Below are 19,008 nucleotides of genomic sequence, written 5' to 3'. Positions count from 1 at the left end.
TCAGAAGACAGCACTATAACTCTGTCCTACAGATACTCCAAGACTGTTTCTAGTGGTGATCATTTCTTCTGGTATCGACAACATCCAGGAAATACACAAGAGTTTATTCTGTATATCTCTGGGCGTAATTCTTCAAGACCAGCAGACTCTCTCAAATCAGACTCAGAGTTCTCGACTAAGGTGTCTGGAAAGAACCATCTGGATCTACAGATCTCCTCTGCTGCACTGACTGACTCTGCTGTGTACTACTGTGCTGTGAAGCCCACAGTGACAGGAAACACCACAACTCTGTACAAAAACCTCTGGAGAGAAGATAACACAATACTCCACAACATCCACTAGAGGGAGTCACACACTGATAAACTTCAATGGTATTTAATGATACAGACCATCATCTGAACAGTGATTAAAACTAAAGACATGATGTAGAAAATGAGGTCATCTTAAATAACTTGATCCAGTTTCTGATAAGAATTGATCCAGTTTTAGATTCTATTAAAATCCAGTCATAGATTCAACCACTTTATAACATGAAGTTCTGCTGTTCCAAACATTCACAGTCTTTACAAACAGCTGGAAGACTTCTCCCACATTGCTCTCCTGACATGTTTACCTCAACTAGACAGCATCAACCTCCACTAGAGGGCGACATTATCTAGTAGGTGGTACAAAACCCAGACACTGAGCTCAACCTGTCTTTGAATAATAACTTCTGCTGAGAAGAGAACAAACGTCAGTCTGAATGTTGAACATCAGAGAGTTCCTCCTGTTGGTTTAAACCTTGTTGTAGAGATGAGACTTTGGCTGTGGATTATTCTGGCTGCTCTTTTATTAGGTGAGAGACAAAGAACATATTCTGATTACTCTGTACATGTTTGTGTTTCTGATTCTCAGGCAAGTAGAATCCTAAATATTCATTTATAGAATCATTAAACAATTCATCTCTTCCTCTTTCTGTTCTCTTCTCAGAGTGTAAAGGAGAAGAAAGAGTGATCCAGCCAACAGAAGATGTCTTTGCTTCTGAAGGAGACACAGTCACACTTGATTGTACATTTGAGACCACTAGAACAAGCCCCACTCTGTTCTGGTATCGACAAAGATGTAATGATTTTCCGAGATACATGTTGAAATCTTACTCAGACAGAACAGAAAAGGCTTCTGAGTTCAGGACAGACAGATTTAATGCTGCAATCAACGGGACATCAGTTCCTCTGAAGATCCAGAAGCTTCAGCTGACTGACTCTGCTGTGTACTACTGTGCTCTGAAGCCCACAGTGACAGGAAACACCACAACTCTGTACAAAAACCTCTGGAGAGAAGACAACACAATACTCCACAACATCCACTAGAGGGAGTCACACACTGATAAACTTCTATGGTATGTCATGATGAAGGCTTGATGTTTCTCAATTCAGAAATGAAACTAGTTCAACAGATGAGTCTCCTCCCAATGACTGCAGAGGTGTTTGATGACAGAGAACTGTTTGATTCCAGCTGTGAACATCAGACCAAACTCTACTCACAAAACTGAATCATACTGAACATTCAGTTACAGCATCTCACCTCTACAAACATGGAACAACTCACTGTTATTTTGTTCTTCTCAGCTCTCATAGGTATGTATGTAATAAATGGACAGTGTGTTGTGATTTTGAAAATAAAGAGTATTTCAGTTTGGACAACAGCTGTCATTATAACATTAAATATGTTAGATGTAGATTTATGTTTGTTTATTAAAAGATTAAATGACATGTGACTTTGAATAATTTCTTTGCCTCCCTCCTTTTTAGGTGTCAGCTGTGAAGAACTCACTCCAGTTAAGAATGAAGAACACAGTTTAGAAGACAGCACCGTCACTCTGTCATACAGTTACTACAAACAAGCTGATGGCAATGATTATTTCTTCTGGTATCAACAATATCCAGGAAAACAACCACAGTTCATCATGTTCATCTCAGGGTTGAACATCACAAAAACAGCAGAACCTCTGAAATCAGAGAAAAGGTTTTTGACACGACTCTCTGAAAAAAAGGATCGTGTGGATCTACAGATCTCCTCTGCTGCACTGACTGACTCTGCTGTGTACTACTGTGCTCTGAGGCCCACAGTGACAGGAAACACCACAACTCTGTACAAAAACCTCTGGAGAGAAGACAACACAATACTCCACAACATCCACTAGAGGGAGCATCAGACCGAAACAACTCAGCACCAACTCATACTAGTTCTTCCTTTACAGCACCTCACCTCTGTAAATGTGGGAGAACTCACAATGGCCTCCAGTTAAAAACAAGTTCAAGTTCTAAATAAGGTGTTCCTCTGGCCCCGCCCACTGAGACCAAGGGCCCGTTTCAGAAAGAAGGTTCAACAAACTCTAACTCTGAGCTCTGAGTTGATTTACCCTCAGGTGGGAAACTCTGAGTTTTGGGTTCCAGATCAGCTGATTTGAGTTAAATCAACTCTGAGTAGGTTCACTCGGTGTTCAGCGCGTGCACCACTACTATGAAAAGCCAACATTAATGGAGCCATGGCAACAGGTGAGAAAAAAGAGATCCTCTTACTTTAACCATCTGGAAATATAACCTACTACATCTTCATGCAGACACACTACAAATATAAACAGGTTTTAAGAAAGAAAGAAAAAGTAACACTGCTGCAGCAGCACAGGAGAGAAAGAAGTGGTGAAGGAGAAAACTGCTGCTCGCATCAGCATGTAATGAAGTCTATTCATCTAATATTTAATCAGAATAATAGTTCTGCAGGTAAAAACCGGTGTAATGGTGTTTAAACTAACATTTAGTGACATAAAGATGCAATTAATCAGGAGAAAAGCGACTTTAAAATAGCTCAAAGTGAAATAGGCTATAAGAACAAACTAGGCTCATGGTGGTAGCCAACCTTATTTTAATCATATTTGACAAAGTAAACTTAGCCTAATTCATTTGAAAGTGCATTATCAAATGTTCTTTTTATACGCTATAGCCTTCCTAACATATCACATTAAAACAACCTGGATTTTTATTCAGACAAAACGGTGAATCTTCACTAATACGCACGTGATACGGACTGAATGAAAGAATGAGGAAAACCCAGTTTCCCTCATGTCATGGTTAACTGACTCAGTGTTTGTTAAAAACCTGCTTACTGAAACAGGCCCCAGGATTAAAGTATTTCAGAATATCCAAACAATTCTTGACATAAATATAAAATATCTGAACAGTATGTCTGATATGTTGCTTTTTCATATTAATTCTTTAGGGCAATTCATCGATAGTTTGGTATCAAATTTCTGAATAAATGATCCCTGTAAACATCTAGAAACACATGATTGATTACTGTGTACCACATGGTTCAACCCTGTGTCCTCATTTCTTCTTTATGTGTTGACTTTGATATTTTAAAAATGATTTGATCTATTTTCATTTGTGTAATAATAGTAAGAATGGATTATATATAAATTCATTAACATGTGCATCAGGTTCAGAACATTTTAAATGTGTTCCAGTATGCAGTTCAGAGACGCGTTCCAGGATGTCACTTCTAGAATTTCTGCACTACATTTTTACAATTCCTCCAGGGGGAGACATTATTGAGCAGGTAATGAACTACTGTGTTCAAACATTATATTAATACCAGCTGCTGCTGTAAAGAGAACACTTCAACACAGTGAACATTGAACATCAGAGAGTTCCTCCTGTTGGTTTAAACCTGGTTTTAGAAATGGAAATTTGGCTTTGGATTATTCTGGCTGCTCTTTTCTTTGGTAAGATATAAAGCACAACTTGTCTTCAGTGCTTTTAAGTTCTGAGCAGAAATCTATGAACATTTGAATTATTTTGTTCTTGCAGTAAGACTGAACAACTGATATTTTCCACTGTCTCATCTTCTCAGTCTCTTGAACAATATTTAATCTAATGGCTTCATTTTCTCTACGTTTTACAGGACTAACAGCTGGAGACAAAATCTCTCCTACAGTCGATGAAGTCAGTGGAACAGAAGGAGAATCTGTCACACTCAGATGTAACTATGAGACAACATCAGATTATGTTGATCTCTACTGGTACAGACATCATTCTGACCTCCAGGCACCTCAGTTTATACTCTGGAAAGGAGCAAAAAGAAGGAGCAATAACAAATACATTCCAGATAAACGATATGAATCTCAAACATCACACAGCTCAACTGAACTGACCATTAGAAAGCTAACCCCTGAAGACACAGCTCTCTACTACTGTGCTTTAGAAACACAGTGATACAAAGTGTAGAAGAGGCTGTACAAAAACCTGAACACAGATATCTGACTACTCTTCAAAGAGGAGGGAAGTGGGATTCAAACCACAGCTTCATGTCAGATGGATTGTGATGATTCCTGTTTGATCAGAGTCTCTGTGGTTACAGCTGCTGATGAGACACTGAGGGAATTAAATACTCAACTACTAACTACACATTTTGTATAGCACCAAATCATAACAACAACAACTTATCAGACCGATCTCAGTTTGTACATGTTAATGATAAGTCCTCTATGCACACTAATGTTTGCCATGGAGTCCCACAAGGTTCAGTGCTTGGACCAATTCTTTTTACATTCCTCTGGGAAATATTATGAGGAAACACTCCATACAGTTTCATTGATATGCAGATGATACTCAGCTTTATGTATCAATGAAGCCCGATGGCACCAGTCAGTTATGTCAGCTAGAAACGTGCCTTAAGGACGTTAGGACCTGGATGACCAGAAATGTTTTGCTACTTAACTCAGACAAGACTGAAGTTATTGTGCTAGGCCCTAAGAACCTCAGAGAGACTTTTTCTAGTGATGTGACTGTCCTTAATGACATCAGCCTGGCATCTAGCACCACTGTTAGGAATCAAGGAGTTCTTTTTGATCAAGATATGTCTTTTAGCTCTCACATCAGTCAAGTTTCAAGAACAGCCTACTTTCACCTTCGTAATATATCCAAGATCAGGAATATCCTGTCGCAAAGTGATGCAGAAAAACTAGTTCATGCATTTGTTACCTCCAGACTGGATTATTGTAACTCTCTTTTGTCAGGGTGCTCTGGCAAATCTCTAAAGACTCTTCAACTAGTCCAGAATGCTGCAGCTGGTGTACTGACCAGAACCAGGAAATGGGACCACATTACTCCTGTCCTGGCTTCTCTGCACTCGCTCCCTATACAGTCTCGAATAGAATTCAAGATCCTTCTTCTCACCTACAAAGCTCTAAATGGCCAGGCACCATCTTACCTGAAGGAGCTACTAGTGCCGTACTGTCCCTCGAGAGCGTTGCGGTCCCGGAGTGCAGGCCTGCTGGTGGTACCTACAGTCTCCAAGTGTACTATGGGGGGTAAAGCCTTCAGTTATCGGGCCTGCTGGTGGTACCTACAGTCTCCAAGTGTACTATGGGGGGTAAAGCCTTCAGTTATCGGGCCTACTAGTGGTACCTACAGTCTCCAAGTGTACTATGGGGGGTAAAGCCTTCAGTTATCGGGCTCCTCTCCTCTGGAACCGCCTTACAGCCGGGGTCCGGGAGGCAGACACAGTCTGTATTTTTAAGAATAGACTTAAAACTTTACTTTTTGATAAATCTTATAGTTAGGGCTGGTGCTGGTGTAGACCAGCTCTTAGTTATGCTGCTATAGGCTTAGACTACCGGGGGAACTGGCACCCTGAGCTCCTCTCTCTCTCTCTCTCTCTCTCTCTCTCTCTCTCTGCATATACAGTACATCATATTACTGCATGTATCTATCTATAAATCTCAGCCACTAACCACCTACTTTCCTGGGAGCTCTTGAGCTCTCTTAGGCTCCTCGAGATCGTCGGTTGACGGCCTGCCAGAACAACCCCCACCCCACCACTACCCCCTCCCCACCGGATCGTGGGTTGGCGGCCTGCCAGAACAACCCCCACCCCACCACTACCCCCTCCCCACCGGATCGTGGGTTGGCGGCCTGCCAGAACAACCCACCCCCCCCCCACACACACACACACCCCCTCCCCTCCCCACCGGATTGCTGATGGACGGTCTACCTCCCCCCACCCCCTTGATCTCTATCCCTCTTCCTGCATCTTATCCCATCTCTCCCCCTATCCCTTTCCAAGCCCGGCACAGTAAGACAGTTTTTTCTTACCACTGTAACTTTTGCTGCTTTGCTAAAGTGCTCATGATGGATAGGCCGGATCTTTGTAACATAACAATGAGTAAGATCTTTTACCTGCTTTTTGTAACATAACAATGAGTAAGGTCTTTTACCTGCTTTTTGTAACATAACAATGAGTAAGGTCTTTTACCTGCTTTATGTAACATAACAATGAGTAAGGTCTTTTACCTGCTTTATGTAACATAACAATAAGTAAGGTCTTTTACCTGCTTTTTGTAACATAACAATAAGTAAGGTCTTTTACCTGCTTTTTGTAACATAACAATGAGTAAGGTCTTTTACCTGCTTTATGTAACATAACAATGAGTAAGGTCTTTTACCTGCTTTATGTAACATAACAATGAGTAAGGTCTTTTACCTGCTTTATGTAACATAACAATGAGTAAGGTCTTTTACCTGCTTTATGTAACATAACAATGAGTAAGGTCTTTTACCTGCTTTATGTAACATGACAATGAGTAAGGTCTTTTACCTGCTTCTTGTAAAGTGTCTCGAGATAACACTTGTTATGAGTTGACGTTATACAAATAAAAATTGATTGATTGATTGATAACAAGTGTCATCTCAAGACACTTTACAAAAGAGCAGGTCGAGACCTTACTCGATGTTATATTAAGATAATCTGCATATTTTCAAAGTGCCATCAAATAACTACTCAAAATGAATCACAAAGTAGATAATGCTTGAAAGTTAGGTAGCTAATGTAACTAGCCCAGTAGCAAGCTAATCCCTCTGTGAAGTCAATTAGAACTAGCTAATAAATGTTTCTCAGAGTTAAATATGTATTTGGGTGTGGTTATGTGTATCAAAGTACAAAGAAATATGAAATAATGCTAAAGCCACCTAGCTAATTGTTGTGGTTTTCTGTATTGGAGATATCACAAAAATATAGCGTAGCATTAGTTCAGGCAGGCCACAGAGTCACGCTCTTCTTTTATGCCAGAGATTTTGGTAACAGCTGATCTCAAGCAAACCTCATCAGCTGATTTGCTTCAAAGCATCCTATTGGCCAAACAGTACTTATGCCGCCTTATTATAACTGCTCTAGACTGCCTACTCTTTGCTGCTCCCTCTGCAAGCTACATTTACAAACCTCCTCCACCCCAGCTCCTCCTTTTATTCTGTTCTGACTTAATCAAAGTCATGCTATTGTCATTGATGCCTGCTCTGTTTGGGTGTGCTGCTTCTCTCTGGTTAATGACCCCTTCAAGATGATACTCTAGATGTTAAATGTGGTATGGTGGTTGGTGCTGGGTTGATTTCATCTGCATCTTTTTCAGAATCCTCTCCTGCGATGGTGTTTTTGTCACAACTCTTTAAAAGTGACATATCCTGATAGATCAGATCTAGACCTCTACATCCAAGCAATCCAAGCCACCCCACAGCATCAACTGGAACATTTGTGTCCCCTGTCATGTATTAACAGATGAATCTTTATAGAGTCCACTCAGATCAACCAACCAACCTGTAATAGTGGCTATGCATCCCTGGAAGAAGACCTTCTCCGGATCCACAACGGACCTCAACCAGGAGCGACAGGATGACACATAGATTTAATGGTACTGTTTCTGTATGTGCTGGCAGAGGAAAGAAGACTGCTTGGAAACTTGGAAGTCTCTCCCAGAGGTGAAGGATGGACGGTGGGTCTGGGACACACTTCTGCACATTTGCATCATAGTTGTAGGTTGATGCATTATGTAAGCATACAGAACCAGCAGGCTCACTGCAGAAGAACTGATCTGATCTATTTAATGTTTTTACTCCACTTGAGGGCGACATTATCAGGTAGGAGGTTCATCACCTCTGCACTGAGTTCAACCTTTCTATCAATACAAACTGCTGCAAGGAAGAGAACTTTTCTCACTCTGAATGTTGAACATCAGAGAGTTCCTCCTGTTGGTTTAAACCTTGTTGTAGAGATGGAACTTTGGCTGTGGATTATTCTGGCTGCTCTTTTATTAGGTGAGAGACAAAGAACATATTCTGATTACTCTGTACATGTTTGTGTTTCTGATTCTCTAGCTACATAACTTTTTTAACATAGTAAGTATTTTTGGCAACAATTAATCTCTCCCTCCTCATGTTCTATTTTTCTCAGAGTGTAAAGGAGAAGACAGAGTGATCCAGCCAACAGAAGATGTATTTGCTTCTGAAGGAGACACAGTCACACTTGATTGTACATTTGAGACCACTGACACAACCCCCTCTTTGTTCTGGTACAGACAAGAAGCAGGGGACTTTACAAAATACATGTTGAAATGCTACTCAAACAAAGCAGAAAATGCTCCTGGGATCTCGGAAGACAGATTTAAAGCTGCAATCAACGGGATATCTGTTCCCCTGAAGATCCAGAAGCTTCAGCTGACTGACTCTGCTGTGTACTACTGTGCTCTGAGGCCCACAGTGACAGGAAACACCACAACTCTGTACAAAAACCTCTGGAGAGAAGACAACACAATACTCAAAAACATCCACTAGAGGGAGTCACTGTTCAAACATACTGTTCATAGTCTGATTGAAATATCAAAACTTGAGCTTTTCTTACATTTCAAGGAGGAGCATAGTTTAGAGTTAAGACGTCACTTTTTAGCTGTTATGACACACTGACCAATTGCTTATTTAACAACTCAGCAGCCTGTCATGGGGTCTTTGATGACACATGGATGATTGCATCGTCGACATACAACTGGCAACAAACATCTTCACAGCTGTCTGGTAGTTGGTTAATGTATAGGCAAAAGAGCAGCGGCCCCAGAATGGAGCCTTGTGGTACGCCAACATTACAGTGTTGAGGGGATGATATTGAACTATTGATTTTAACTCATTGCTTTCAAAATTCCAGACATGACTTAAATCACCTGAGAGCTTGATTACAGAAATGTAGATTTTTTTGAGTATTATAAATCAAGTCATGGTTTACAGTATCAAAGGCCTCTTTCAGGTCTAGAAATACTGCTCCCAAAACTTTACCGTCACCTGTGATGTGTGTTAGGGGCTTTACAAGTGGAGAATGCTTATTTATGAATTCAGTATCTAATCCAAACATATCTTTAGCCTGAGAGGTATTAGATTAATTATTTGTTGAATGTTGCCTTCATTAGTCTGTGTAAACAAGAATGAGTTTGATGCATCTGTAGGTAGTATCGCTTTCATTGTGCAGGTCTGAAAAAGAAGCCAACACCAGACGCTGTCACACGTATCAGAAAGTATATGTTGTCATGTAATGTGTCTATGTTTTTATTTTGGAATAATATTGCCAGGAAAGATCATCACTAATATGTGCTATAATAGCCAGATAACAGTACACTTCAGTGTCTCCAGCAGGAGGCAGTGTGGCGCTGGGCTTCTCCCATGCATGGACTGTCTTTGTTACGGGACTCTCGTTTCTTCCTCATTCTACCGAGTGAAGCTGAACTGAATCGAAGCACAGTTGCCTGTCTCATTCTTTTCTTCTGTTTATACAGAAATTCTCATCTGCTTATGGGATCTCGTTTTGAGACCTGTAACATATACATGTTAAAAACATATCTAAAACTGTGCAACAGAGAGACATGACAAATGCATAAACAGCAAATGTGCAGCAGATACATGAACCATGCAAATTTACAGCATATCAACTAAATTAGTACATATATTCAGTCACTTTTCTCTCTCTCTTTCTGGGAATATGCATTTTTGACTTTAGAATCAATTCTGAATTTGAGTCCTGTCTCTCCAAATGGAAATCTTTTGATCTGTTGCAGCGTGGTTTGATTCCTCACTACAGTACAGTCCTACATAAGAGACAAACAAAGATGATTGTAGAGTTGAGTGGAGGGAGGGGTTAAAGGGAGGAGTCAAACTGTGACTCAACGACCAAAAAGACAAACTTTCACAAATGTGGTTTATACAAGAGGAGACTCTTTATGTTTAAAGATGCTTTCAGTATATTTGAGTCAGTTTGTGACTTTGTTTCTGCTCACATTAACAGGTAGGTCATTAAGAATATCAGAGCTTTATTCATTAAAAAAGATGATTTTGAATCAGAAGCACTTCTTTGTTCCTACTGGAAATCACATTAAAGACAGTACGTGTTATTGTTCCTTCAGGTGTTATCTGTGATGATCTCACTCCAGTCAAGAATGAAGTGTTCGGTTCAGAAGACAGCACTATAACTCTGTCCTACAGATACTCCAAGACTGTTTCTAGTCTTGATCATTTCTTCTGGTATCGTCAACATGCAGGAAAACCACCAGAGTTTATTCTGTATATCTCTGGGCGTAATTCTTCAAGACCAGCAGACTCTCTCAAATCAGACTCAGAGTTCTCGACTAAGGTGTCTGGAAAGAACCATCTGGATCTACAGATCTCCTCTGCTGCACTGACTGACTCTGCTGTGTACTACTGTGCTGTGAAGCCCACAGTGACAGGAAACACCACAACTCTGTACAAAAACCTCTGGAGAGAAGACAACACAATACTCCACAACATCCACTAGAGGGAGTCACACACTGATAAACTTCAATGGTATTTAATGATACAGACCATCATCTGAACAGTGACTAAAACTAAAGACATGATGTAGAAAATGAGGTCATCTTAAATAACTTGATCCAGTTTCTGATAAGAATTGATCCAGTTTTAGATTCTATTAAAATCCAGTCATAGATTCAACCACTTTATAACATGAAGTTCTGCTGTTCCAAACATTCACAGTCTTTACAAACAGCTGGAAGACTTCTCCCACATTGCTCTCCTGACATGTTTACCTCAACTAGACAGCATCAACCTCCACTAGAGGGCGACATTATCTAGTAGGTGGTACAAAACCCAGATACTGAGCTCAACCTGTCTTTGAATAATAACTTCTGCTGAGAAGAGAACAAACGTCAGTCTGAATGTTGAACATCAGAGAGTTCCTCCTGTTGGTTTAAACCTTGTTGTAGAGATGGAACTTTGGCTGTGGATTATTCTGGCTGCTCTTTTCTTTGGTGAGATAAAAAGAACAACACATTTTAATGATTCTATTTATTAAATAAGTAAACTGGAGTTCAGAGCAGGAATCTCTGAACTGTTGACATGTGTCTGTTCTGACTATAACTGTAGAGTTGACACTATTCACTGTCTTCCCTTCAGCCTCACTAACAATGTTTAGTCTCATGTTGTCCATTTCTACACTTTTTACAGGACCAGCAGCTGGAGACAAAATCTCTCCTACAGTCGATGAAGTCAGTGGAACAGAAGGAGAATCTGTCACACTCAGATGTAACTATGAGACAACAAACCAGTATGTTTACCTCTACTGGTACAGACATCATTCTGACCTCCAGGCACCTCAGTTTATACTCTGGAAAGGAGCCAGAGATAATAGCAATCGGGAATATATTCCAGATAAACGATATGAATCTCAAACATCACGCAGCTCAACTGAACTGACCATTAGAAAGCTAACCCCTGAAGACACAGCTCTCTACTACTGTGCTTTAGAAACACAGTGATACAAAGTGTAGAAGAGGCTGTACAAAAACCTGAACACAGATATCTGACTACTCTTCAAAGAGGAGGGAAGTGGGATTCAAACCACAGCTTCATGTCAGATGGATTGTGATGATTCCTGTTTGATCAGAGTCTCTGTGGTTACAGCTGCTGATGAGACACTGAGGGAATTAAATACTCAGCTACTAACTACACATTTTGTATAGCACCAAATCATAACAAGTGTCATCTCAAGACACTTTACAAAAGAGCAGGTCGAGACCTTACTCGATGTTATATTAAGATAATCTGCATATTTTCAAAGTGCCATCAAATAACTACTCAAAATGAATCACAAAGTAGATAATGCTTGAAAGTTAGGTAGCTAATGTAACTAGCCCAGTAGCAAGCTAATCCCTCTGTGAAGTCAATTAGAACTAGCTAATAAATGTTTCTCAGAGTTAAATATGTATTTGGGTGTGGTTATGTGTATCAAAGTACAAAGAAATATGAAATAATGCTAAAGCCAGCTAGCTAATTGTTGTGGTTTTCTGTATTGGAGATATCACAAAAATATAGCGTAGCATTAGTTCAGGCAGGCCACAGAGTCACGCTCTTCTTTTATGCCAGAGATTTTGGTAACAGCTGATCTCAAGCAAACTTCATCAGCTGATTTGCTTCAAAGCATCCTATTGGCCAAACAGTACTTATGACGCTTTATTATAACTGCTCTAGACTGCCTACTCTTTGCTGCTCCCTCTGCAAGCTACATTCACAAACCTCCTCCACCCCAGCTCCTCCTTTTATTCTGTTCTGACTTAATCAATGTCATGCTGTTGTCAGGTGGACGGGCAGGGAGATCCAGAACAACCGCTGAATATAAATAATTGCACAAATAATAAAGTATTTTTGTCTTGACAAAGTGGTCCTGACTGAACTCCAGTTCTGTACAATCATTTTCTTTAAAGTCTTTATATGTGATTTTTTGATCCAGTAGATGTCGCCCTTGAGCACCAGCATGAAATCAAACCAGATGGCTGTTTGGCCACGCCTCCTCCATGCTGTAGCCTCCGTCTCTACTCCAGCAACACACCTCCGAGTCCCCCCCGCTCAACTCGCGTTCGTAAGTAGTCAAGCTCCAGCGGTGGATAACATTTCCCTTGTAAAAGCTTTCTTATGGAAAAATGTGAAGTGACGAGGTAAGTAAGACGTTTTTAGTAATGTCATTGTTTAAGCGTTATTTTTTATATCCCGAAGATATTCACCTGTGTTAGGAGCTATTTTATTTTCTACTCCGGAGTAGGCGAAAGTAATTTGTAGCTTGCAGTTTGCACTGCTACTGCTAGTTAGCCATCTTTTACCATTAGAATAATTTCGGTGATTGTAAAATGCTAGAAACAGCAATGAATAAGTGTTCTCACTTGAATCCCTCTGAATGTTTGTCATTTCTTTACAGTCGGATGTCGGTATGGCTCCTGAAGAGGGGCCGGTCGCGGGGCCGGTCGAGTGTCCGAGGCCATTGCTTCAGCTGTTTGGCATCACTCGCCCTTTACTGCCTTGATGCAGGTGTTTTGCGGGTCCACATCACTCAACTTGGCAGGGCAAGGGAGCCAGCGCAAGACAACCGGGAGTACCGCTTTGCTACATACTGAAGCTTTATATATTGGAAACCGGTTGGTAATTCCCAGCTGCTGTGTGTGGAGGATTAGGGGTGGCCTGATCCCTATGCTCAGTATACTGGATATATTCCTGGCCACTAGCAAAACTTCTTTTACATTTGGCTACATGCACAATTTGGGCATCAAATGCCAACATCAACTTGTTTGTTTGAAGTGCTTTGTATTCCGTTAGAATTATTTAATGTTGCATTTTTTTAAATAAATCTAATTTATTGATGTAAAAGGTCTGATCAATTGTATTTGCATATCCTCTGTTACGGCTCTGGCTGTGATCCTGTTTCTGTGTATCCTTTGTGTCCCCTCCCCCTCTGTCTGTCTGTGTGTGTGTCTCTGGAGGGTGTGGCTGCAATCAACACCGGGTGACTACTCACACCTGCAGCTCATCTGCTCATCTGTCTCAAGCTAAAAGCCCTGGGCTCAACTCGACTCATTGCCAGATTATTGAGTCTACTGAAGTGGTAGATACTATCGGCTGCTCCTAACATTTGTTAGAGTTTTGTTCCTAGTGTTTTACTAGTGGATCCTAACTGATTTTTCTCCCCTGTTGTCCAGATTCTCACCAGTGTCTTCTCCTCCAGTCTGCTCTCCTCTCAGACAACTCAACCAATCACCCGCCTGCCTACAGAACCAGCTACTCCATAGTCTCCTCCACGCCGTCATTACCAGCCAGCCAGTCAGCCATCCACCTTTCCCAAACCCTGCAATAAAACCTCAAACCCTTCAACTTTGCTGCCGTGTCTGCTTTTGGGTCTGGATACAAACCGTAACATCCTCATCATGATCTGTGAAAACCACATACACATTTTCTAGTAGGAAGTAAAAGGTTTCCTCTTCTATGCATTAGCTAGTGAAAACACAGAAGTAAGCCACAGTGTTCTTGCTTATAATTACATGACAGTGAGCTGTTAATATTTACAAAGCAGAAGCATGTATGCATATTTTTGACATGTCTACACAGACAAGTATAGTCATTACAGCATGTGACTATCATACTGTAATTGAGTTCAATATTTGGGGGGACAAAGATTAAAAACATTTGAAGCAGTCTTCTAAAAATAAAAGATCATCATTTACAGATACAGACTAAATAAGCCAACCAATTTACAGAAAAAAACAATTAAAAAGCTGTTGATAAGTATTTATTTATTGAAATAATGCTCTGAACATTTAGACAAAAAATGCTAAATGTGTTCGTACATCTTGAAAATAAAAAAATAGACCATGCTGATATTATTGAAGCAGCCTGTGATAAAACAGCACCATTGGTGCAAAATGGATATTTGTTTGACAAAGTCCATAAAGTCATAGTGCATTAAAAAAAAAAGGTGCGTTTGAAGTGATTGGTTCGAGGGTTGTAGCAAAAGGCACTTTTGTTTTGATGCGGGGAGCAAATTGCTGGTTTTACCACAGCATGCGGTCCTCCTATATTACAGCAGCTGTACTTGTAGCCAGAAACTGCAGATGAATGTTCGTACAAAAGGAGGTTGTGCTTTCACAGCAGCTCTTGTTGTCTGGCTGTGCTGGATCTGCAAATGGGGACCAAAAATATCAAATTGTAAGTAAATTATTATAAATTTAATTCAAATATTCACATCTAATACTCTTCAGTTAATTCACATTTTTATGAATTACATACCAAGACCTCGTCTGAGTTGTTTCTCAGCAAGTTCTGCAGTGGGGGGGGGGGGGGGAATGGGGAATGGGGAATGGGTGCCAATGGTCCAAGCTTCCGAGGGTCGTCTGGACGCTGTTCCCTGTTCAGGGGCATCCCTGCTCCTGAACAGAGCCTCCTCGACACAATCGTGACCTGCAGGACCCTTTTCAAATCTGAAAGAAATAACAGCACACATGAATTCAATTATCCTTAGAAACAGTAAGTTTGATCTCCCCAGCCAAAACATTGTTTTCATGCATCTGTATTGTAGAGAATGTAAAGTATTTATCACATGATGACAGCAACAACAAAAGCATTGCGAAACTTAGCCTCATGTGATTTCTGCATAATGAGTGCCAAGCTGATAGCATTATTTAGATTAGTGAAAGGGGGCGGCCTAAAGAAGGGGGTGGCCGGGCCGGCTAGATAAACATTGCTTCTATATCAACAAAGCCAGTGGGACAGGAGGTCCTCACTCATTGGAAACAGTCATGACTCAGAGAGTTATATACAACGGACATACTTGATTTCTGATACATTTAAGTGTGAAAAATCACATATAAAGCCTTTAAACTGGTCTTAAGAGTTAATGAGTTTGAATATGGCCCCCGGTGATGTCATCAGAATTCACAGCACCCTTCAATTATATTAAATACAGCCTAATGAAGTGATGTTGAGGAAGGACGTTTTCATCTTGTCCTAACAACTTTAAAACCAATGAATGTGTATGAAACCCCAAAGGATTTTGGTATGTGAAATCCATTAAAAAAATCAGCATGGTTTGTCCGTTAATGACCCCTTCAAGATGATACTCTAGATGTTAAATGTGGTATGGTGGTTGGTGCTGGGTTGTTTTCATCTGCATCTTTTTCAGAATCCTCTCCTGCGATGGTGTTTTTGTTACAACCCTTTAAAAGTGACATATCCTGATAGATCAGACCTAGACCTCTACATCCAAACAATCCAAGCCACCCCACAGCATCAACTGGAACATTTGTGTCCCCTGTCATGTATTAACAGATGAATCTTTATAGAGATCAACCAACCAACCTGTAATAGTGGTTATGCATCCCTGGAAGAAGACCTTCTCCGGATCCACAACGGACCAACCAGGAGCGACAGGATGACACACAGATTTAATGGTACTGTTTCTGTATGTGCTGGCAGAGGAAAGAAGACTGCTTGGAAACTTGGAAGTCTCTCCCAGAGGTGAAGGATGGACGGTGGGTCTGGGACACACTTCTGCACATTTGCATCATAGTTGTAGGTTGATGCATTATGTAAGCATACAGAACCAGCAGGCTCACTGCAGAAGAACTGATCTGATCTATTTAACGTTTTTACTCCACTTGAGGGCGACATTATCAGGTAGGAGGTTCATCACCTCTGCACTGAGTTCAACCTTTCTATCAATACAAACTGCTGCAAGGAAGAGAACTTTTCTCACTCTGAATGTTGAACATCAGAGAGTTCCTCCTGTTGGTTTAAACCTTGTTGTAGAGATGGAACTTTGGCTGTGGATTATTCTGGCTGCTCTTTTATTAGGTGAGAGACAAAGAACATATTCTGATTACTCTGTACATGTTTGTGTGTCTGATTCTCTAGCTATGTAACTTTTTTAACATAGTGAGTATTTTTGTCAACAATTCATCTCTTCCTCTTTCTGTTCTCTTCTCAGAGTGTAAAGGAGAAGACAGAGTGATCCAGCCAACAGAAGATGTCTTTGCTTCTGAAGGAGACACAGTCACACTTGATTGTAAATTTGAGACAACTTACACAACCCCCTCTTTGTTCTGGTACAGACAAGAAATGGGTGATTTCCCAAAGTACCTGTGGAAAAGCTATGCAGGACTGTCACAAAATGCTCTTGGGATCTCAGAAGACAGATTTAATGCAACAATCAACGGGAAATCAGTTCCTCTGAAGATCCAGAAGCTTCAGCTGACTGACTCTGCTGTGTACTACTGTGCTCTGCAGCCCACAGTGACAGGAAACACCACAACTCTGTACAAAAACCTCTGGAGAGAAGACAACACAATACTCCACAACATCCACTAGAGGGTATGTATGTAAAGGAAAATGTGGGTGTTTAGGGAAATAATTTGAATAATAAGTTGAATTAAAACAATAGATTTTTGAGGTGTGATGGATTGTGTTGCATTAAGAGTTGAATTTCAATAACATACGATTCTGTATCATATCTTCTTTTTTAGAATCCAGCTATGAAGAGCTCACTCCAGTTAAAAATGAAGAGTACAGTTTAGAAGGCAGCACTGTTACTCTGTCATACAGTTACTCTGAACTGTCAACTGGTGATTATTTCTTCTGGTATCGACAACACAATACTCCACAACATCCACTAGAGGGAGTCACACACTGACAAACTTCTATGATATGTCATGATGAAAGTTTGATGTTTCTCAATTCAGAAATGTTCTTGTCTCTTCTCTTCTCTCTTCTCTTTTGTTCTTCGGAGGCTGCCATTTTTTGAGGTGTTCCACAGGGTTCATTCCCGGGTCCTCTCAGTTTTTAATTACAGGCTGACCATGATATTGTTAAAATAATTTGATCAGGTTTCCTTTGTGTTGGTTGAAGAGCCTATATTATTCCCTTTTTGGGGTTCATATATTTAATCTATGTACCTTCTAAAGTACGTTCACAATAGCTAAAGTTCTGTACTGCCACTCCATGCACCGGCTCCCTTCTGACTCTCTCTCTAAGGCTCTGAAGTGCCCACGTTCAAAGTCCCCACGTGTGCCAAGTCTGATCTGATTGGTCAGCCTGTTGGCTCAGCCGTAATTGGTCAGTTGCTCAGCACGGTTCTCGGAAATCAATTTCAATCAATCTATCAATTTTTATTTGTATAGCGTCAACTCATAACAAGTGTTATCTCGAGACACTTTATAAAAAGCAGGTAAAATACCTTACTCTTTGTCTTTTAATATTACAAAAGAGCAGGTAAAAAGACCTTACTCATTGTTATGTTACAAAAAGCAGGTAAAATACGTTACTTATGCTATATTACAAAGACCCGGCCTATCCATCATGAGCACTTTAGCAAAGCAGCAAAAGTTACAGTGGTAAGAAAAAACTGCCTTGTTAAAAGGCAGAAATCTTCCAACACAGGAGTAATGTGGTCCCATTTCCTAGTTCTAGTCAATACACGAGCTGTAGCGTTCTGGACTAGTTGAAGAGTCGTTAGAGATCCACCATAGCACCCTTACAAAAGAGAATTACAATAATCCAATCTGGAGGTAACAAATGCATGAACTAGTTTCTCTGCATCACTTTGCGACAGGATATTCCTGATCTTGGATATATTACGAAGGTGAAAATAGGCTGTTCTTGAAATTTGCCTGATGTGAGAGCTAAAAGACATATCTTGATCAAATAGAACTCCTAGATTCCTAACAGTGGTGCTAGATGCCAGGCTGATGTCATTAAGGACAGTCAAATCACTAGAAAAAGTCTCTCTGAGGTTTTTAGGGCCTAGCACAATAACTTCAGTCTTGTCTGAGTTAAGGAGCAAAACATTTCTGGTCATCCAGGTCCTAACGTCCTTAAGGCACGTTTCTAGCTGACATAACTGATTGGTGCCATCGGGCTTCATTGATACATAAAGCTGAGTATCATCTGCATAACAATGAAACTGTATGGAGTGTTTCCTCATAATATTTCCCAGAGGAAACATATATAATGTAAAGAGAATTGGTCCAAGCACTGAACCTTGTGGCACTCCATTGCTAACTTTGGTGTGCATAGAGGACTTATCATTAACATGTACAAACTGAGATCGGTCTGATAAGTAGGATTCAAACCAACTTCTAGCTACAGCACTATCAGATAAACTTCTAGAGAGCACATTTTTATTAAGCAGAGGTAATTCTGGTAGGACAAAGTCGAAAGTAATAAGGAAATGGTCTGATAGAAGAGGATTTTCTAGGAAAACTGTAAGGTTTTGGATTTCAATGCCATAAGCTAAAACAAGATCCAGGGTGTGGTTAAAATGATGAGTAGTTTCGTTTACACCCTGGGTGAAACCAATAGAGTCTAATAG

The 19,008-nt window shown here is 40.4% G+C and overlaps 2 long non-coding RNA genes across 2 annotated transcripts; both read left to right on the top strand.

Moving 5' to 3' along the window:
- The first annotated feature begins 1,345 nt into the window (after positions 1-1,345).
- LOC132979622 (uncharacterized) lies at positions 1,346-4,411 on the top strand. The gene is made up of 3 exons (XR_009674076.1): positions 1,346-1,616; positions 1,791-3,763; positions 3,943-4,411. It is a non-coding gene; the product is annotated as an uncharacterized LOC132979622 (long non-coding RNA).
- Positions 4,412-12,813: 8,402 nt separating this feature from the next.
- On the top strand, positions 12,814-14,021 carry LOC132979621 (uncharacterized). Its single transcript, XR_009674075.1, has 2 exons — positions 12,814-13,755; positions 13,850-14,021. It is a non-coding gene; the product is annotated as an uncharacterized LOC132979621 (long non-coding RNA).
- Positions 14,022-19,008: the final 4,987 nt, after the last annotated feature.

Source organism: Labrus mixtus, chromosome 8, assembly GCF_963584025.1.
Source record: "Labrus mixtus chromosome 8, fLabMix1.1, whole genome shotgun sequence".
NCBI classification, from domain to species: Eukaryota; Metazoa; Chordata; class Actinopteri; order Labriformes; family Labridae; genus Labrus; species Labrus mixtus.
The sequence above is the reverse complement of the archived record's forward strand: the minus strand, read 5'-3'. Positions and strand labels throughout refer to the sequence as shown.